Raw genomic sequence first — 23086 nt, forward strand, 5'->3', positions numbered from 1 at the left:
AGTGAAGAATAAATAGGGAGAATTTGAGTCCTCCTCTGAGTTCAGTGGGGAAGTTTTACAAACTGTTGTGGAATTCTGTTCCACAACTATTATATAGTACTCATGGAGGTAGTTTTAAGAGATTAAACCCCCTGCTTCAGTCACACAAATTATATACCTCTTTCTCAAAGTGAGACTTTCACCTGCATAGGAATTAACTTACTCTACATTTTGTTTTGCTAAGTACAAAGGATTAAACATAACTTTAAAAAAAACACCATTTGTTGTTAAAGGAATGTATAGCTGAAGTTGATAACAGGTACTCTAATAAGCATAATGAGAGGTCATGTTTTGATAGTGCTGTAAGCTTTGCAGAGGGGTTTCTTCACAAACAACATTTCAGGACAGGTAGTTCGAAAAGTAATAGCCATATTTTACAAATGCTGAAACTGAGGCTCAAGAAAGTTTAGGGGATATTTGCCCTAAGTCATACAGAAAAGGCTGGAGCTGGAACTCAAACCCCAGAGAACTATCTGCTCTCAGAAAGTTAACACCTGATACATAGACTCAGAGAAGCCCCTGGAAAAAACTGTGTAACGTTTTATGCCCTGCAAAACGAGAAAAATAGCAGTGCTGTAATGTATTTTAAAAATATGGGAGAACTCATGTGCTTTATAAATGCTTTAAAATAGAAATACTGAGTAATAGTTTGTGGTCTTGTTATTTCATCAACTTGTATTCTTGGAGTGTTTTTTTTAATTGCTGTGAATATTATTAACAATATGTTGCTTATGCATTGATGCTTTTTATCACTTGATCTGTATGGATACTTCTAGAACTTTTTGGGATCCTAGAGTATATTAGCATTCTTGTCCGTGGTCTTCCATAAGTCATCCATGGAAGATGTAGCCAACTTGCTGGAGTGGTATTCCATTGTATGGCCTAATATTTTTGTAGCTACAACATTCAGACTGTCCATTAGTGATTCCATATTCTTCCTCCATGACCATTGCAACTCCTTTTCTCCTCCTACTTGTCATGAATAATTTTCTTAAACTTTTTATGCACAAGTTATACATTGTTATCTTTAGTGATATGATGTAGCCTACTTACACCCACCATGCATCTTTCCTTTGTGTTATCTGCCATTTTGATGTTTTGGATGTAATTTTGTTCCATTGTTAACTGTCATCTGGAACTACTGGGAGATGGGTTTATTGAAAGTATGATACAGCTTCCTAAATGTAATCAACGTTTCTCCTCCCCTTCCTTTAAATTTCAGGATCCAACTCATTGTTTCTCCATAGTGCCTGTCTCAGATATTTGAAATGATAAATCAACTCAGTGAACTTTCTGCCTAACAGTGTGCCATGATTTAAGCAGTATACATTCTTTATCCACTTGTTTTTTCCTGTGTGTGTTACTAAGCTAATCTCTCTTTACGTGGTTGTGGAATTCATCTGAGGAGGCCTTCTAGTGGTCCAGGTTTAATGGAGTCAGTGTAATGTTGTCCATTGGAAAGAGTTTCGGGTCTGGAGCTGTAGAATCTGGGATCATGTACTGCCTTTGATACTTACTACATGTGAGACATTTGACAAGTCACGTAACCCACCTGGGCCTCAGTTTTCTCATCTGTAAGATGGAAAATATTGGACTAGATTCTCTCTGAGGTTCCTTCCAGCACTTGATCTATGGTGCTGTTATCTTAAAGGATAATAAAGGAATATCTGGAAAACCTCTATAAGGAGTCCATCTTCCATTTACACTTTGTCCCTGGGGATCCTCTGTGACTGTGATAAATACTTTTGGTGATCGTATCTCCTTCTTTTACGCCGTGATAGGGGATCATTGAAGAAAACCACCTGATTTGCATATATCTTGGAATCTTATATGAACTTAGCATATGCATGGGAGACATCTGATTGTAAGAGGTGTTTAAGGAAGGAATCTTTTTTTAAAAATGTGTTATGTGTATTTGTATGCATATGTATGTGTGTGTGTGTGTGTACGTGTACACACATATACATATTCATACATAAATGTATTTGCAGAGCAAGAAAATATAAATTAGGATAGAAAATTAGCTTTGACAGTGAATTTCCTGACTGAACTGTCCTATGTAGTACAATGGAAAGAGAACTTAATTTGGAGTCACAAGTTCTGGGTTCAAATTCTGGCTGTACTTACTACTTGTATAATTTTGGGAAAGTTACTTAATCTAGGGCTATCTCCTCATCTATAAAAACAAAAAGGTTGTACTAGATAATCTTTAAGCTTCCTTCTAGCTCTAAATCTGTTCTCTCTCCCATGATCCTGAATTTACATACGTAGTATATAAGTATAGGGTGAATTCTTGCTCAGGACCAAGATTTGATGGCCTCTTAAAACTCTTTCAACTCTGAGATTCTGAATTCTCTTTTGTATAGCGACCCCTTCACACTCTAAAATTCTGCAAATTTTTTTTAGAGAGAATATAGTTACAGAGGTCTCTTAACCTTTTTGTAGAGGAGAAGCCACTTTTTCATTCCCCTCATATTTTGAGATCACCCAAATTAAGGAATGCTTCACTTGTGTATAGACTGGTGGGGGCAGGGGCAAGGGCAGTTCTTATTGGCTTCTCCAAAGTCTTCTGTTTTGGGAAACCTGGCAAAAACCCTATAACGGTGCGTGGCAGAGAGAAAATGGTGCGGTACTTGCAGTAACTGACTTGGAGGTCTGCAAGTAGGCCTCAGTCTACCCCCTGACCTAGTCTGTTCCTCTTACTGTATAGAGGTGTAGGGAAGGGTGGAAAGTTAAATGACGTGTCAAAAGAACACATCTAATTAATTAGTGACAGAATTAGAACAAGAGCTCAGATCTCAAAATCTCTAGTTCAGTGAGTTTTTTTCCTATTGCACAAAAATGGATGACTCTATTTAATATATTTATGGTGCTACCTAAATTTGCACATTTATCTTGTATATCGACTTTGGCGCCCCCCCTCCCTTTTTTTCTTTTTCTTTTTTTTGCCCTTTACTTCAAGATGTGAGTTATTCCATCTCTTAAATACAAGACCGACACTCTAACCTTCAGATTCTGCAGATAAAATCAACACAAAGGCCATTTGTATTTCTAAGGCAAAATCAAGCCAATGAACTGAACACAGTTGGCTTCTTGACAATTTCCCAAGAGCATACTGCATCCTTATTTATTTATAGCTTCTGGTTTAAGATTTGGGCCATGGATGATATTGGCTGCATTGCCTTATTGCCGATTAAGTGTATGCATGTGGTCTGGAATTGGGGATTGACCTCATCAGGCCAGGAATCTGCTTTGCTCCCTTTCTAGAGCCTGGGTGGAAAAAAAAAATTAAATAGAGATCATAGGGGCCATGTGGAAAAAGCACTGGGCCTAGAGTCAGAGGACCTGGGTTTAAACCCCAATTCTCTATGTCTTAACACATGCGTGATATTTAATCTTCCTGGGGTTCAATTTGTAAAATGAGTAGGTTGGGCCAGACGTCTTTTAAGGTCTGTTGTAGCTACAAAGCCTATGCATTATCTTCTTTATGATTCCATAGAAAGCATCCTTTAGGCATATAAGAGTTTGTGGGGGGAAGTTGTTAAAATTTATCCTCTTTTTAAGCTGAATAAACTTAACTTGACCATTAATGGCTAATTGGCCAGTAATGATGATGATGATTTTTATTTAACTTTTATGATTTGTTAATGTACATGATCTTGCTTGATCCTCATAGTAACTGTGAAGGGATTTCGTACCGTGTAAAGATGATTAATTACCTTCTCCTTTTTTACAAATCTCTGAGTCTTTGAGAAGGTAAGTGACTTGTCCAAGGCTACTCAGTCACTCACTGGAACTTGATCCAAGTTGCCTTTTGTCTCCCAATTCACTCTACAAATCTTCTGATCCTTCTAGATACTTTTCAGAGCTTTTGGGAAGACCCACTGATAAACTTAAAAACTTAAAGGCTATTTAAATATAGAACAGACATGAAGGCAAATTCTCAGTATATCTCTTAGAAAATACCTAATGGTGGCTGTGGATTGCATGAAAGGAGGGGTACAGATTCTGGGTGGAGTAGGTGTCAGTCAATGCCAAGTGTCCCAGAGGGAGGCAGGCAAGAGACCAGGTAGGAAGAATGGAAAGTCTTTTTCATATGCTCCTTAAAATTCCTGTTTTCTCAGAGTTTCGTTTTGTTTCTTAAGTGTGTGTGTTAGGATGAGTTTCATTTCTAAAATGATTCAATGTTACAAAGGAATTGCCTTTTGATGTTGAAATGTAAGGCTGCCCTTTAAAAAGTCCTGTCAAGTGCTCCAGGGCAGATATTCTTCCTGTCAGTTGGGAGCCTTGGGTCTGCTGATGAGGGAAAGCCAGATTTAAAAGAATGTAAATAAGGCAAGTGCTGACCCTGAAAATTTCAGTGAGAGTCTGCTTTATTCAGGGCAAGTTAAGTATGTGACACCATAAAAATAATTTACAGCATTTTCATGGAAGCTGGGGTGGGTAATGATGATAATGTGTTTTTAAAAATTTATTTTCTTGGCATGTCACTGAGACAGAATCCTAACCAAATAAGAAACACTTGTATGTTGGAAAAAAGCCCTCAAAGGCTTTTAGATGGGGTGTGGTGGGGGTGGTCGAATATTGCTTCCTTATTTTATTTTGAATATTTAAGTATACAACTTACTCTCTGACTCCTCATTTGAACTCAGGGTCAAAAACATTTCCATTTACAACCCGTCCATAAACAAATTTTTTTTTCTGACAAAGAAAATATCAAAACCACTAGTAGGCTCAATCTCACCTCAAATGATTCTGAAAAGTAAAGGGGAAAGAATGATCTTTCTCAAAGAAATCAAGGTCTCTAGCTGAATCTATATATTTATACCCTTAACAAGCCAGTTTAGCTGTTGGCTCTGCTGCTGATGAAGGAAAATATACAGCTGTAATTTTGATTTGTATGAGCCTTTCTCTAGGTCTACAACCAAAGAGTCCCTAGATAAGCCTTCCAGAGGAAGTCTGGTTTTTAGACCAATAAGGAAATAGAAGCCTGAGCAGATAGGCTCAAATAATTAAATGCTTTATGCTGGTGGCTTGTGGAGAAGAAAAATTTCTTCTGGTGTAGACATCCTCTTCACAGTCTCTATCAGAGGCTAACAATTTCTTTCATCTTGAATGCCACCTGTGGGGCCCACTGAGGAACCTATGGCCTGGGCAAGATAGAAGGAAGAAACAGAGAGGCAAAAAAGCAAAAGGCAATATAAATAGAGTAAGAGCGGAAGGAAAGGCAGAAGTTAGTTGGGGGAGGCAAGAGAAAAAGATACATTTCAGGAGGAGTAATGTATATTATTGTAACGGATAGATGGCGTAGGTTACCCATCCCTGGCTTATGCACTTATTTTCTCTAAGACTTGTTGGTTTATTTTTGTTGCCCTTTTTACTGTTCTTCCCACTTAAATCACTCTCTAAGAATGTTCACAGCTGAAAAGTGGTCACTTTAGTTGACTCTAGGCTAATAGATAATGTTAGCACATGATTGGTCAGAACTCTGGTGACAGCATTTCCATAGTAAGATTTTAATATTGGCAGCAATTATAACAGGCATTTATGATTATTTTTAGATATATATGTATATATACATATGCATATGTGTGTGTGTATGTGTGTGTGTGTATATATGTGTATGTGTGTGTGTGTATATATGTGTATGTGTGTGTGTATGTGTGTATATATATATATATATATATATATATATATATATATATAGTAAGCTCATTGACTAATAATACCTTCTGATTACTACCAGCCAGTTAGTAAGAGCTCGACTATGGAGATCTTGGGGAAACTCATTGAAAACTTTGCCCCTCCCAGCCCCAAATGGTGCTTTGATCTTTATAATATTCTTGAGTTTTCAAAATTGAACATAAACTGGATTGTTTCCCCAACTGAATTGTATTTGGGTGTGTGTTGCTAAGAATTCTTCTTTTCAGTAATTCAAGGGGGCTGTGATCTCATTGATGTAGATGTGTCTTCCAACGATGCACATTGCAACTGAGCTATGCCTTATCCTGTGCAATTATTATCCATGTTAAGCACTTACTGTGCCAGGCACTGTACCAGATGTTGGGTACAAAAATAAGTAAGTAGAATGGTCCTTACTTTCAGGGAACTTTTTGTAGGCAGGTGCTTTTTGTTGTTCAGTTTTTTTTTGGTCATATCTGACTCTTCATGATCCCATTTGGGATTTTCTTGGCAGAGATACTGGAGTGGTTTGCCATTTCCTTCTCCAGCTCATCTACAGAAGAGGAAACTGAGACAAACAGGGATAAATGACTTGCTCAGGGTCACACAGCTAGTAGAAGTCTGAGGCCAGGTTTGAACTGAGGAAGATGAGTCTTCCTGACTCCAGCCTCCCTACCCTGGCACTCTACTGTGCCAACTAGCTGCCCAAGTGCCACAAATTGTATTAGGTGCTGGGGACAGAAAATACACAAGTAGCATGTTCCTTGGCCTCAGGGAACTTACATTCTAATGGGGAAGGAGAATAAAAAAGGAAAGTTGTGGTCCAGGAAGGGAGTTTTTGTCTGGGAAAGCACAGGAATGGTGAGTGATGTCATAGGGCAGTTAATTGTGCCACTGGTACCAATAGCAAATGCAATACTGAACTAACTGTTCTCATAGCAAGAAGTGGAAGGGGGTGGTGGTGGAGAATATATATGTGCTCTGATGGGGTAGATGGGAAGAGGTCTAGTGTGGAAGAATGAGAAGCACGACCTGGGGGAGGCGTTGGCTAGATACAGTCAATTAGGTTAGTTTGCCCACATTCACTTGCCAAGCAAGATAGCTCAGCCTCAGATTGGAGTTCCAGAGCTAAGTGGATTAATTCATATAAGGAGGGATGATGTTTGTACGTTTGGAATAGGTAGAGAGATAGGGATCAAAGCAGGGAAGATGGCAAGGTGGCTGGTGTGGATGGATGGAAGGAAGGCTGAGGGCCTTGCCTGAGCTCTTTTAACATTCACCTTCTGACTCTCTGGCTGTCCATGTGTTTATCTCTCACTCCTTACGTGACTGATACACTGGGAAATAGGGAGTAAGTTCAGCAGGTACAGCTCAGAATGGCAGCCGTAGGCTAACCGCCATCTTTATTGTTTACTCACCTCTCCTTCCAAATCTCTGGAACAACATGACCCACCAAACACGTCTGTGTACACAGAAAGGGGAAAAGACCTAGGACTAAACATAGCAGATGCCAAAGCTGTATTCTCAATCTCTCACCTGCACTGGCTCCACCTTACCCCCACCACATACAATAACCAGAGAGTCATAGACTTAGAACTGGAAGAGACTTAGAGGCCATTGAGTCTGGGTTTTCTCAGTTCACAGATGAGGAAACTGAGCTTGATGAGATAATTTAAGTGACTTGGCCAAGGTTACTTGGCTATAGGTGTCTGAGGCAGGATTTGAAATCAGATATCCTTAACTCCAGGTTAAAACTGTCCACTGTGCCATCTAGTCTCTGTCTGTCTGTCTGTCTGTCTGTCTGTCTGTCTGTCTGTCTGTCTGTCTGTCTGTCTCTCTCTCACACACACACACACACACACACACACACACACACACAACATGAAGGTTTACAAAGTACTTTCTTTATAACAACTCTTTGAGTTAGATGGTGCACACTTTTACATATGAGGAAACTGTATCTAGAAGAGTTTAAGTAACTTTCATAGGGTCACACATATAGTGAGTGAGGGATCTAGATTTCATATGCATGTCTATACTGGCTCTAAATCTGGTTCTGTTTTGGTGCTTCCCCATCACGTAGGACTCATCTGATCTAAGATACTCCAGCCCTCTTTGCTTAATTTGGAATCCCTGGAGTATCTCTGGTATGCTGTGTAGGCCCCTCCTGTTCCTTATTCATTGTCCATTCCACTATAGTAACTATGGTGGGAAGAGAAGGAAGGATGATCTAATGGGATTAAAAGAGTTTTTCCGAAGACTGTGAATTTGAGTAATCTTACAAAGAGGTCAAATTCTTGGCCCACATTATAGGGTATGTTTCTCTGTGGAGTACCAGTCTTATTTATTTTAACGGGCAATGTGGCATTAATGGATTAGGGAACTGGACTTAAAATTCAGGAAGTTGTTGAGTCATTTCAGTTCTGACTCTTCATGATCCCATTTGGAGTTTTCTCTGCAAAGATATTGGAGTGGTTAGCCATTTTCTTCTCCAGCTCATTTTACAGATAAGGAAGCTGTGGCAAAGAGGGTTAAGTGACTTGCCCAGGGTCACACAGCTAGTAGGTATCTGAGGGCCTTCGCTGAGCTCTTTTAACATTCACCATTCCAATTCTCTGGCTGTCCATGCATTTATCTCTCACTCCTTACATGACTGATACACTGGAACTCAAGTCTTCTTGACCCCAGGCTTGGCTGCTCTTCCACTTTGACCTCTAGGAAGCTGGGTTCAGTTCCTGCCTCAAATACTGGTTTCATAATTCTGGGTAAGTCACTTAACCTCTCAGTGCCTCAGTTTTTTCATCTGTAAAATGAGTTGGACTTGATGGCTTTTAGAGTCCCTTATACCTTGAAGTAGACCTTCCTAAGATCCTTATAACCAGCAGAGACTTCTGCTGAGAATAATTCTTTTTCTCATCTACAATAGTTATCTATTAATAGTGGCAGCTAAAGGACTAATGGTGCCAGTTATGGTAGTGTTTGAAACAGGACTGAGATCTCTAAGGGACACTGGTAGGTAATTGAAAGTCTAGATCAAATGTAGGCTGGATTGAAGCCATCATTTTCAGGGAAAAGATATCTTTTAATTGATAGCATTCAGAAATACCCAGTCCCTCAAATTATATTCATAATGTGCTAAGGTCATGAGTATAAAAAATGGAAAAAAATACATCTGTATATTCCTAACTTGCTTTAGAGGGAACAGAATTCTAGGTGGTGACCTAAACTGACATTGAAAAATTCTTAAGAGAATATAAATGGGTTGTGAAATGACTCACATAAGACTGAAATAAAAAAATGAAAATTACCTGTCCTATTATCTATCAGTCAATCAAGAAAGAGTTATTAAGTGCCTACTATGTGCCAAGCACTTGGCTGAGTTCTGGGGATACGAAAAGAGGCAAAAGAGAGTTCCTGCCCTCAAGGACCTTACAATCTAGTGGGAGAGACAATATGCAGACAGATATATACAAAGCAAGCTGTATACAGGATAAATAGGAAATAATTAGCAGAGGGAAAGAGCTGGAATTAAGAGGGGCTGGGGGGGCAGCTAGGTGGCACAGTAGATAGAGCTCTGGCCTTGGAGTCAGGAGAACCTGAGTTCAAATCCGGCCTCAGACACTTGACACTAACTGGCTGTGTGACCCTGGGCAAATCACTTAACCCTGATTGCCTCATCCAAAAAAAAAAAAAAAAAAGAGGAGCTGGGGAAGGCTTCCAGTAAAAGGTAGGATTTTGGTTGGGACTTAAAGGAAGCTAGGAGAGCCAGTGGGTAGGGATGAGGAAGAAGAGCATTCCAGGCATGGGGGACAGCCAGGGAAAAATGACCAGAGCCTAGAGATGGAGTATCTTGTTCTGTTAAGACACCAGCATCACTGGATTGAAGAATACGTATTATATTAGGCTGGATGCAGATTTCCCTTTACCGTTGCTGCCTGGCCCCTGCTCTGCAGCTTACAAATGAGAATTACCCGGGTCCCATGGGAGGTTTTGAATTGTTCAGGGTCAGTCAGGTAAAATTCTAAACCCAGTATGGAACCCAGATGTTTTTGATTCCATCAAAGCCAGGTCTTTATCCAGCCATCTGTGTTGCCCCACTTATGCAGATTATATGCTTATTTAAAGATATTGCTGAGTATGCCATTATCATCCAGTTAGGTTAGTTTCTTTCTTAAAGAAATCTGAGAGAAGGGTCTTCTTGCGCTGAACTGTCTCTGAGGCACAAGTAAATCCTTTGTTTTTGCTTTCCCTTGAAGGGAAGTAACTTCCTAGGGAGCCCTGAGATGGGGAAAAGGAAGTTGGCTCAGGTGGTGATGAAAACAAAATTCTTTTCCCCAACCTCTCATCTGCCCAACCCCAAAGCACACATACACACTAGAGCTTCATATACATAGAATTAGTAAATCAACTCTCCCTACCAGTAAACTTAGGCATATGCACTCTTGTGGTAAATAGTAGTCCTTTTGTTACATCTCTCCTTGCTTTCCCTTCAGAATAGCCCTCAATATTAATTTTAATCATATTCTGATGTGTAAAAATGTTGGGCAAGACATTCAGCATGATTTTACCCTTCAGAAATGTTTACTTCCTTAATTAAGGGTTGTTTCCAGGGATTTACTTCCAGTATTAGGCACTGATTTTAGCCACTCTATTTCCCCAGTGATACAAAATATTGTTATCAGTTTCTTCTTTTAGCTCTGACCAAGGCCCTAGATTTAAATGAATTTGAATTTTTATATGGTGACTAATTCCTTATGGATAAGCAAGGATCTTGACTTTTGTTAAGGCTTTTAGCCAGGTCTCAGAAGTTTGGCTGAAGGGCCTGGTCAGTTGCAGGAGCCAGTCTGGGTCATAAGCCAGACATCAAACAAGGGCTTCTGGAATCCATTTCCTGATGTGGTCATTTCTTGGTGCCTTGGTCAAGATAGGGGTGGAAACAGTGGATTGCTCTATGTGTCAGCCATCTGTGGCTAGTCTTTGAGAGGCATCTTGCTTCTAAATGAGAGGGCTGTATTGTGCATCATGTAAGTAGAGAAAGAAGATAGTACATTATTTTGCTCCAAAACAGTTATTTCAAAAAGCCTTGTCTAGAATAGTCAGGTTATTTTTCTTTCTTTTCTTTTCTTTTTTTTAAAGTTGAATTAGTATTTTATTGACAGATAGCGTGAGAGTAGTGACTGGAGGGATGGTCTTGGAGTCAGAAAGACCTCTGTTCAAGTCCAGCCTCTGACAGATGATGAATGACCTTGGACAAGTCCTCTAACCTCATGGTGGCTCAGGTAACCCTTTTCAGAATAGAAGTTGCAGGGCAGATGCTAATCTCCATTGATAGAGTTTCCTTATTAGGATCTCGCAATACTGATGAAATCATAGATTCAGTCAAAATAAAAAAAATAATATGGCTGTGCCTAGTGCTAACCTTCCCATATAGCAAATTGTAAATAAACAAAAAACCAAAAGCAAAACACATTGGTCATATCTGGCAAAATATGCCTCATTCTGTCTTTGCTGAGAGAAGGAAAGCATGCTTCACTGCTGGTCATTGCATTGATCAAAGTTCTCATGTTTTTCAGTGTTTTCTCCATCATTGTAGTCATTATGTACGTGGTTTTCTTGGTTCTGTCTAACTGCATCAGTTCATACAAGTCTTTCTAAGTTTTTCTGAAATCTTTGTTTCTTTTGGCATGAAAATATTAAAAAAATTTTGCTGAAAACTTAATAGTTTTATCTATAGGGCCGATGTCCTGAATCAGTTAATCAGCAGACATTCCAATAGTGACATTTATAACAAATACTGACACAGATTTGTGATCTTATCTACTTGGGAGTTCCTTCCAATGACGCAGGCCACTACCCATACATTTCTTCCCACTCTGTGTGACTCTTGTCAGTGTCCTCCCAAAAGCTCAGCACAGCAGTGTCTACCCAGATATGGTGGAGACTTTCCTTGCTTCCTATGGACATCACAAAGATACTCCCAAGTTGGAATGCAGTGACATTGTTCTGTTTTGGCATATCTAGCATATGCTGTTGATCTCGGCCAACACTTGGCCGCAGCAGCTCACCAACACCAAAGTCTGGTGGCTGGAGAAGAACATCAAGGAGGTGTTGGAAGACTTTATCGAAGACAGCGAAAAGAAGGTGAAGCTGCTCATGGGGAAGAGAGTGTAGCTGGCAGAAGGCCTCAAAAAAGTTGGAGAAATTCAAGAAAAACTAGACACTCTCATTGAAGCCCTCCATCAGGAGAAGTAAATAATAGAATCCCTGCCAGCAACAGCTGCCTCTAAATACAGTGAACAAAGAAAACATTTCTCAGTCTTTGGTCTAGTCTTTCTCCTTGGAGAGGCCCATGTATGGAAACACTGTTTGTCCAGGACACAAGTAATTTATTCTTGGTGGAGCCTCTTTAGTAACAACACCCCATGTTTATGTTGTGGAAGTGACAGATTAGGAGACTACAGTGTGGATAGCATCACGTTTGGTTTTTGCCTTCTGATTTTAGTCTTAATCCCAGGGGCACAGGTTCTTGTGATACAGAGAATGGTTTTGCCCAATAACCAATTTTTTTCCAGAAAATGTTGCTGAGTCTTTGAAATAAAACCTGGAGCAACACTGTTGTTTGTATATAAAATAATCCTTCCACCTTCCCTACCCCCCCCACCTGCAAAAGGTATCCGAAGATACCTTTCGGGTTGTGTGTGTGTGTGTGTGTGTGTGTGTGTGTGTGTGTGTGTGTGTGTGTGTTTTGTGTTTTGCTAGGCAATGGGGTTAAGTGACTTTCCCAGAGTCAGGCAGCTAATAAGTGTCTGAGGCTGGATTTGAACTCAGGTCCTTCTCACTCCAGGGCTGGTGCTCTATCTAGCCATGCCACCTAGCTGCCCCATGAAAGATTCCTTTTGGAACATTCTGCCTGTCCATCTGTCTTGCCTTGCTCTTGTTACGTGGTAAGCTCAGATTATCTTCCAATCATACAATTCCTTGATGATCTCTTTTACTCTTGTTCATCTTTGGAGTTCCTCATTGGTCATTTGTTGCAGTGTAAACACATTTACTGTGCCCTTCTCTATTGGCCTCTATGTGGTATTGATAGTAAATAGCTTTATTTAACATTTTACAGTCATTGTCTCTTTGGAGCCTTACAATAATCATGTAAGGCAGGCATGGATTATTAACTGAGGCTCTGAGAGATTGGGATTTGTCTAGTATCTCATATCTAGTAAAATTACAGTGTTGTGATTCAAACTCAGGTCTTCTAACTTCAAATCACATGTTCTTTCATGTATACCATATCTCTAAAGAGTGCCTATCATGCTTGGCACTGGGAGAGATGTAAAATATAAGGCAATGTTTCTACTTCTAGGAGCTTACAAGTCTTGTTGGGAAAGTAAGATATATATAAATATATAGGAAAAGTTATAATATGAATAAAGATGAACAGGTATAATATACTTCCATGTTGTTGAATCTCAATCGAGAGACACAATCGCCAGAATGCTTGAATACTGGGTCTGACATCATGAGATTCAGTTCCAGTGAACAATTAAGTGAAACAAAATGTGCTGCCCAGCCACCTCCAAGGGCTTTATGAACAAATTGGTGAATCACTGAATTCTCTGGAAGAGTCTGACCAAGGAAAATCCACTCTTTCAGGCCACATTCTCTTTTTAGGTGTAGAAACCAGGTCCCAGGAGCAAAGAATTCACCTTACAAGAGCTCGGGACCACCATTATGGCACTTTTATTTGGTATACTTGCGAGCATACCCTCAGTTTCCAAGACCACCAGGCAGTTTGTAAACAAGTAATCGTCTCCTTGGAAGAGGTAGGCCCATCATGTGCAGTCACCCCAAGGTGGTCACATGCTCCTAGCATCTGCCACATCACAGTGAAACTCTTTTGCTTTGAATTTAGGAGCTGGCCCCAAACTTTAGAAGCCAAAAGATAATGGAAATGGAAAAGATAAATGGAAAAATAAAGGAAAATGACATGCTGGAGGGGGTGTGGGAAAACAGGTACATTAATGCATGGTTGGTGGAGCTGTGAACTGATCCAACCATTCCACAAAGCAATTTGGAACTATACCCAAAAAAACTATGAAAATGTGCACACTTAGTAATACTACTGCTGGATCTGTGTTCCATAAGAGAGCAGAGAAGGAGGAAAAGGACTCCTGATAGCCATGAATTGGAAACTGAGGGAGTGTCCATTAATTGGGTAATGGCTAAGCAAATTGTGGATCGGCTCTGAAAGAATTAGCAACTCTGATCAACACAATGACCAGTCACAATTCCAAAGACCTTATGATGAAATGTGCTATTCACCTGTATGCTTTTGTTCCTCTTCCTGCTCTGGAATTTGTTTGACATGACTGTATGTGTTTGTCATGGCCTTTGTTTTTCTTGCCTTTTGGGGGGAGGGGGTGGAGGGAGAGAATTTGGAACTGAAAATACAATACAATTGGAAAAGAAAAGGCCTCTGACAATTTACAGATGAAGAAAATGAAGCCCTGAAACGTTTGCTGATTGTCACACAGCTGTTAAATGGGGGAGTGGACTCAAATCCAGACCTATTGATTTCCAGTCCCAGTTCATTTCCGCTGTAATGTGTTGCCTCTTCTTCTGATAGGTATTGTTTTGTGTGATGTTGTAGAGAAACTCTTTGGACTTCTGTTCTTTCCAGTTTTTCTAGGTTGTGAGCAGATGATAATAAATTACATAAGTAACAAATTTGAAGAATGAGTCTGCATGACCAGAATTATGTGGCAGAGAGGTAGCTCTTCCAAGAGTGAGTCTCCTCAAAATGTGCCCCAACTTCCCTGAGGAAATTCTCTCATTATGGAGCAACTTTCCAGAGCAGGCCAAAGGCTGCAGTCGCAAGAGATCTTGTACTAAGATCCCTAGTGAGTCAGAGGCCAACCCCCAGGAAAACCAAGACTGAGTCTGAGGAGGGAGGGGAAAGTATTACAGGGTTTAGGTTAAGGGGAACACTTCAGGAGTTGTTTGGGACAGGGGATGGGGAAATGGGAAACTTTTTTATGGTTTCTTTGAAGATCCTCAATATGGGGGTCTAGGCAATTGGCAGTCTTTTCTGCAGGTTTCTGAAAAAGATGCCCTACCCCGGAATTTCTTCCCCTTTTTTTATGGTTTGAAATTCTTTAATTTTCTTAGTCTTCCTTAAATCCTATAGCTAAGAGATTGATTTGCATTTCTTCAAGTTCTTTTTAAAATGTGAGTTCAGGTTCGGGACCACTGCTAGGGGTCTTAGTCATCTAGTAACACTTTGGTGTGAATTAGTTTAAATAGTTAGCTTGTCTTTTAATGCCTAATAGAAAGAAATCTGTGTCCTAGAGGAAATAGGATTTTTAATGGGGATTGGGTGAGGGTCAGTGATTTGGAGGCATGGGATATTTAGGAGTATGAAGCTCAAGAAGGACACAGCAAAATGGGAGAAAGGTATACTAGGAGGTAGAAGAGAGGCTCAGAAATGAACATAGGACACCTGACCTCAGTAAATTTCCAGTTTTGCCTAATTCTGGCTCTATCAGGCATTCAGGCTGTCAGAGACATACAGTTAGGCCACTGGACATAATTTAGTGGTTCAGAAGGGAGTTGGGCATCCTTCTGGTCCCAGATAGAAATATGGGATCCTATGGTTTAGAGCTGGAAGGGGCCTGAGAAAGCATTTTGTTCACCTTTTTTCTTTTTAAAAAATTATTAACTTTTATTAATTAATTTTATTTATAATATATAAATATAATATATAAAATAATATATAATATAATTAATATATTTTATTAATTAATTCTTATTAATATTTTCTGCTTCTTACATCTCTATAAGTTATCCAAAGTGTCTCTCCCTCTGCTCATCCCAGAGAGCCATCCTGTTGTGGTTTGGGGTTCTGGGAACCCCAAAATGTAAGGGTATAGGGTGAGTCTGCCTTGAAAGAATTCAACCACTCAAGCTTTCTTTTAGTCCAGTATGGTGGGCAAGATTCCTAGTAAATCTGTGACTTGATATTTTTTATACTTTTTGAATGATACTTTTGTACAGAAAAACAGGGAAAGGGTAAGTAAAAAGATGTGATGGGATTAAGGAGTGGTAAGTATCCTGGGGTAGGCCAGGGACAAGCAAAGAAAGGAGTTAAGTGATCTGAGAGGCACAGTGAAAGGGCAGTTAAAAGGATTATTGAGTATCTAGGTTGGTTGGGATGGGCCAGATGGCTCAGGAGAAATGCCAGTGTGGGAAAGTTCAGGGGCTGGGTTGCTTTCAGAGACATGGTCTCTTCCTTTTAGGGGTCCAGGTCCCATTACTCCATCAATCTTACATGACAAATAATATGTTTTTAGAGAGAAAAAAATATTACAACTGATTGATAACATTGAAAAAAGTTAGAAAATGTGTGTGCAGTAACCTCCCGCCTCCATGGAGGGTAGGTTGGACATTTCCTTTATTTTCTGGGGGGTAAAACTAAGGTTCAAAGACATCATATAATTTATCCTGGGATTTAAATCTAGACTGTTCTGGGGGCAGCTACATGGCATAGTGGATAGATCATTGAGCCTAGAATCAGGAAGACCTGGGTTCAAATTTGGCCTCAGTTCTTCCTAGCCGTAGGATCCTGGGAAAGTCATTTAACGTCTGTCTGCCTCAACTATAAAATCGCCCTTTTCTTTCTGTTTCCACAGCCATTTTTGCCACTTTTAGTTCAGTTTAATTCACCATTCCATGTTTCCCTTCCTAGAGTAGTTCCAAGCTGAGAAAAGACAGAAAAACCTAGTGGGAGTTTCAGAAAAGAATAGGTGAGGATTGACATTGGGCAGCCCCTGTCTGATGCAAACTGGGGGCCCTGCTAAGTCCTGCAGAACTGTACCATGTCCCTTTCCTAGCACAGGTGGTGGGTGTGTGTGTGTGTGTGTGTGTGTGTGTGTGTGTGTGTGTGTGTGTGTGTGTGTGTGTGTGTGTGTGTATGAGAGAGAGAGAGAGAGAGAGAGAGAGAGAGAGAGAGAGAACCAGCTGCCACAGAATGTCATTAAACATGAAGCTAACTTTCTTACCTTTTCAGGGTGGAAGGGAAAGGTTGTATATGGCTTTTACAGCCAATAACTCAGGGAATGAATACTCAGAGAACATAAAATTGCTTTATTTAACTGCTTAAAGAAATCAGGATATATTAGATAGAACAATTTGGTCATATCCAGCTCTAGCAGCTCCAGAATTGCATTTGTTTTTTTTAAAAGCTTTACATTTGGGGCCAAATACTTTCTTGGAATTTATTTGGCCTGTTGGTTTAAATTTGCCTTGGCCCATTTTACTCGGTAACATCACTCTTGTCACACTACTTGTGTGGCTATGGACTAGTCATTTAACCTCTGTGTCCTCATCTGCAAAATTGTACCCCCAGAGTTTAACACAGTGCACTGCACTTATTAAGTGCTTAATTAATACTTGTTCACTGATTGTAAAATGAAGGGGTTGGACTCAGCAACCTCTAAGATCCCTTTCGCCTTTAAATCCATGATCCTGAGTTAGTAAGGAATTCATTTTACAGGGGAATGGCAGAACAGTGGGGGTTGTGCATCATCTTGGATTGGACCACAGCAGAGCATGGTGGCATGCTGTGAATTTTATCTGATCCCAGTGGAATTGCAGTAGTAAAAAGAACATGGGTGGTTGCTGTAGTTTCAAAATAAATTATCTCACTGACTCAATTCCACTTTATGCGCAAAGAGAACTGAGTAAACAATGGAGGGAATCCTAGGGCTGCATCTCAGAAAACCTGTTTAGTGCTTTGGGGTGAGGAGGAAATGAATAAATTACCTGCAGAAAAGGTTGGCCCTGAATGACAATGATAAAACTAATTCCTAGGATGCACATATAAAAAAATTTTAAGCCTTTTATTCATATTTGACCATTTAATTCTTAAGAATTTATCCCTGGTATGTGGCTCTCTGAGCCTAGTAATGCCTGCCCACCCACTCTTGTGCTGGAGGCAAGTAATCAGACGGTGCAAATTGCATTAAAATGAAAGTTTTCAGTTCACTTTCAAAGCCCTTGTTATATTCAGAGCAAAAGAGGACCAGTTGGTTTTGGCTTAGATATGTAATTAATAGACTTAAGTTTTTAAAAGTCCATCATTAGGAATCACATATCTTAGGGAGTTAGCATTTTGTACTTTTAGTTTCCTCTTGTAGAGGGAAAAACATCTTGACCAAGCAAACTTTTGCTGAAGTCTGAACCCTCACTGTCCTTAGAAATAGGTTTGTCAGATACTTCTGAAAGATATCCCATTTTTATCAATCTGTGACACCGTAAGGATTTGGTCCCTTTGCCTGTGATGGTCAGCTTTTACATTTAAAGCAGTTTTCTCCTTTTTATTCCACAGATGCATCTTTTCTCTCTAAAACTTTTCTCTTAAAAGTTTTTATTGTTATCTTTTGTTTCTTTCATCATCATTGTTATCCCCAGCTTCCTTCTCCCTTGCCCATCCAGAGAGCCATCCCACAGAATAACTAATGTTGTTTAAAGAAAAAAAAAATCAGCACAACTGATTGATATATGAAAAGGTCAGAAAATCTGTGTAATGTGTAACCTCTGTGGACCTCCCACTTCTGCAGTGAGCTGGGTTAGAATTGTCTTCTCTTCCCTCTTCATTCACATCCTGCTTTCGTGTGTGTGTGTGTGTGTGTGTGTGTGTGTGTGTGTGTGTGTGTGTGTGTGTGTGTGTGTGTGTAATTTTACTGCATTTACTTTTGGTTTTTTTGGGGGGTATATCTTTATTTTTCCCATTTATATGGTCTTTCTAAACTCTTACTGCCTTTTTAGCCCATGCCGAAAAGCAATCAGTTCTACATTATTAAAAATTTTTTTTTTGAGGAAAAGCAGAAATTTGTCTATGTGCATAACCAAACTTTAGGAGAAGAGAGGAAGGAAGAGGAGGGATAGGGAAAGAGAAAAGAGGAATGAGACTTGGCCCTGCAGCCATCTTTGGGTGGCTAATGAATGGCTAGGGATGTCCAGAAAGGAATTTGTATAAAAAAAGTGTTTTATTATAAAGGTGGATTATATAATCCGCAAAGGCCCCTTCCAACTCTTAATAATCTGTGAATCTAGGCCTATAAACTTATTTTTGTTTAAGTCCAGGAACATGTTTTCTAGTGTTGATTCTATCCCTAACTAGCTTTGTGACTGTACACACTTCACTTAACTTGTTCAGTTTTGTCATTCATACCATGTTGGGGTTGGATCTGTAAGGTCCCATACAACTTTTTGATTTGATGACTTTGTTCATGTCTGGAAATATAGTTAGAAAGTTGACCTCTTAAGTTACCAGAATGTCTGGTTCTCTGGAGTTTTTTTTTTTTTAAGGGGAAGTTAGTCAGCCGGTTCTTAGCACTCTATCTTTAAATAGTTATCTCACATGGGATTTTCCTTCTCCCTTTAAAATCAGGTTTACTTATGTGCAGTGTTTTCAGAGCATTATTTCACTCAGTAATCATGATATTTGAATTCAAATAGTTCATTTGTTTCTCTTCTAATAGGATTCTCCAACAAGACAACATCTGGATTTGGTTGCTTCTGGTTCTTGGACTAAACAGCTGGTTTATCATCCTTTAAGAAATTTCTGGACTGATTGTTTAAAAACTGTGTAAGTAGCTCATATGTCTTCTAGAGGTACAGAACCTGTCTAGCTTATTCTAAAGATTTTCATAGTTCTGACTTACTTCTGTTATATGTTAGTCCTTAATGCCAATTAAATGACTCCTTCATCTTTGTTATTACTTTTCTGATCTATTTGGCAAAAACCTCCCAGACAAAGATGTAGGGGAGAGAAATTAGAAGAAAAGAATTCTTTATTTAAGAGATGTTAGTAAGTCCAATTTTCATAAAATAGCGAGCATCCCTAATACATTCATGGGGCAGTTTGGTGTGGTATAATGGATAGAATCCCAGGCCTGGAGTCAGGAAGACCAGAATTGAAATGTGACCTCAGACACTTACTAGCTATGTGGCAAAGTCACTTAACCCTGTTGGCCTCAGTTTCCTCATCTGTAAAAGAAGCTATAAAAGGAAATGGCAAACCACTCCAGTATCTTTGCTAAGAAAACCCCAAATTGGGTCACAAAGAATAGATCATGGCTGAAAAGAATGAACAACTAAGGCATTTAGAAGAATCCTATGAAAAAGGATTAATAAATAGTAATAATAGGAATAAACAATAATCTAGGAATAATAAAGGAATAAACAAAGTGAATAAAGATGCGCTCATTTAATTGCATTGTAACTCAGCATTTATTTTAAAAGGAGTTTTATATAAAATCAGGAAACATGTATCAAGAAATGCTGAAGTTGGGACTGAGGTAGATCGCAGAATAAGATGTTAAAAAGAGTGCTTTCCCTAAGCTTTGAAATGAACAAATGCAGCTCATAGCTGGTGGAAGAGTACTGAGGGAGGGTGATAGGGCTATTGGGCAATTCCAAATGCCAAGTGAGGTTGGGAATAGTCAGGGCAACGCCGTGGTGTTTGGAATATTCTTTAACTCGGCACACAGACGTGGCATTTAGCATTTACCTAACCCTTCATGATAAATAAAATTGCTTCCCTATCATTCAGGATTAAGGACTTGAATAGAAAGGACAGGGTTGTCAGTAGTACAGCTGGGACTGCTGATTGCTTGTGTTATTTCTTGTGTTGATTCCTGTTCTGCCCTTTCTTTGGTAGCAGTTTACCTGTTTCCACCTTAAAAGTGGAGGTTTAAAAGCACTTTACTGGATTTGCTGTACTCAGATAGTGTGAAGAACCTTGACTGAGGGAGGCAGGAATGAACGTGGAAAATAGGAAATATATAAACTAGTGTCTTTGAATCCCATCCTCAGAGTCCCTAACCTCACTCTGGGCAGTTCACTTGGAGGGCAAAATGTGTTTTTTAATGACCATGTGTTCCATGTTTTCATTCTGCCCTGGAATGACTTATGATGATCTCTTGTGTTTAGGAGAGAGTATCTGAAAAAGAAGTATCTGAAGATAAATTTCCTTCTACTTTGATTAAAAGCGAGTTTCTCAATTAAAAGCAACTCACAAGGGACTTCTCTTTTCAGAGCTGGTCTGCCTGTGGTAAAGAAAAAGTAGGAAATGAAGCCTTCATGCTTTTATGGTTTTCATGTTACTGTTTTGGCTCTTCAGTCTGGGCTTTGCATCACCACAAAGGTCTGTGGGATGCCAAGCCACTTGTAACTGTAGAACTAAGCGGAACAACTGGTTAGTCACTGTTGGGTTTTCAGTGTCCAAATATTGGTGCCCTTGGATTGGATGTGTCACATTTTATGTGAAAATGGGGATGAGGAGGGTTAGCATCATTACAGTAGTGAATTCATACAGCATAAAGTCTTAATCCCTTCCTGGCCTGTCTTCCGTGAAACGTTGGAATGCCTCCTCAGACAAAATACCCTGAGTTCAGGTGTGATTTTCAAAGCGCCTGTTCATTACTAGCTAGTCATTACTATGCTGTCATTTACCTTTGGTACAGGGTACCAATGTGATATAATTTCTAGATAAGAGTAATGCCGTAGGGTGAGACCTTGCTGTTCCAGTCTTGCAGAGATGTGGTTAGCCACAGACCCAGGAATGAAGTAGTGCCATGTTGTAACCTGACCCTGTCCATAATTTATGTTGTGGGCATAGCCTAGTGACAGTGATCACGATGATAACCACACCATGTCTTTGTGTCTTCTGTAAAATTGAGCTAATACTTTGCCTCTTGGAGTTAGTGGTAAGGAATTGACTAGGGTGATTATATGTAAAAGGGCTTTTAAAAAAAAGTTGACCTTCAGCTATGTATTTGAAGATGTTACCTCCTAGGGTGATTAACTGTGGATGGCCACCAATGAGGCAGAGTGCTCCACAGTCCTCTGCATAAATCATGCTCATTCCTGACTCTGGAACTTTGTTCTTCCAGCTCTCTTCCTTTTTCCTTAAATAAATCCTGCATTTTCTAAAGTTGTAATGGGTAAGCATCAATTGCTAACAACTAGTTTTCTTGTAACTAGAATCTCTTGGTGTGGAATTGTGGTGAATGTCATTAAGAAGAGTTTGTAATGATAGGAAGTAAACTTTTCTAGATGTTATGCAGTTTTCCAAACGAGAACTACGATGTTCTGCATTTTTTTCTTAACCCTCATTTTTAACATAAAAAACCCCCTGATTTTTAGTGATCTTAAAAAAATTGTCAGTTAAAAGGATATCCCATGTATTCTTTCCTTCCCTCTGATTAGAAAGCTGTTTCTTACAACAAGTTAAAAAAAAGAAAAATAATTCAGCAAAACTGATGAATACATTGAAAATGTCTGACATGTGCAGTGCTTCACTCTTGATCTCTGCAGAGGAGGGGAGAGAGGTGTCTTTTCCTATCTCTTTCTTTGGGGCCAAGCTTGTTATTCATAGTTTTGCAGCATTGATTTTTGATTGTTTTGTGGTAGTTCTTTCAATTTATATTGTTGTAGTTGATCATTGTTACAAGTATTACTGTTACTGTGTACATTATTCTTCTGGTTCTTCTCATTTCTCTTTGTTTCAGTTCATATAAGACTTCCCAAGTTTTTTCTGAAACCGTCCTGTTTGTCATTTCCTATAGTACTGTAATATTCCATCATAATCATATACTACACTTGTTCAGCCATTCTCCAATTGATGGACATCCCTTGATTTTCCAATTCTTTTGCACTTGTAATCTTGAAAAATACCATGTAATAATTTTTTGGGGGTGGTTCTGGGAGATGTTTCTTTTTTTTCCCCCAGTGCTTATACGCATGGGTGTGTTGAATCTGGGAATTTATTTTACTTTAAATTTCCCCATCGGTAAGATGAACATGTTGTATTGTATAATCTCAGAGGTCCTTTGAAGCTCTAAAATTCTAATTTTGTGATTTTAGACTTGAAGACCAAGCGTTTCTCTTAGTCTTTCCACAAAGACCTCCTTTACCATTCTAGTCTACATTGCTTTCTCCCTTTTTAAAATTCTTATGTACTTGCATCCAAGATTATAGTTTGGCATTTGATTCTTCTCTTATCATTTAATATCTTTTCTGTCTGTACCCCCTCAGCTGTGAGCTTCTAGATCTCCTATAGGCATCTTAAATTCAACATATCCAGAACATAATTGTGAAAAGAAAATGTTTGTGAAATTTTTTGTTTCCACAGAAGTTAATGTAAAAAACAGGATGCCTGTGGATTGGTATATCCTGGTTAGCAGGTACTCTTTAACTACAAATAACTAACAGCTGTTCTTGCAGATGAGTATTGACCAATAACTAACAGCTGGTCTTGCATTTGCGCATGCTTAATCGGTTTCCTTGGGGTATAAGAGCTCGC

The 23086-nt window shown here is 39.3% G+C and overlaps 1 protein-coding gene across 1 annotated transcript in view; it reads left to right on the forward strand.

The window, feature by feature from the left end:
- The window catches only part of TLN2 (talin 2), a 575966-nt gene that overhangs the window by 92180 nt on the left and 460700 nt on the right, over positions 1-23086 (forward strand). The window contains 1 exon segment of the mRNA XM_078151184.1: positions 19260-19366. The gene's annotated coding sequence lies outside the window, so the exon portion shown is untranslated.

The sequence above is a fragment of the Phascolarctos cinereus genome, unplaced genomic scaffold (assembly GCF_003287225.1).
Source record: "Phascolarctos cinereus isolate Bilbo 61053 unplaced genomic scaffold, phaCin_HiC Scaffold_3;HRSCAF=262, whole genome shotgun sequence".
Taxonomy (NCBI): Eukaryota; Metazoa; Chordata; class Mammalia; order Diprotodontia; family Phascolarctidae; genus Phascolarctos; species Phascolarctos cinereus.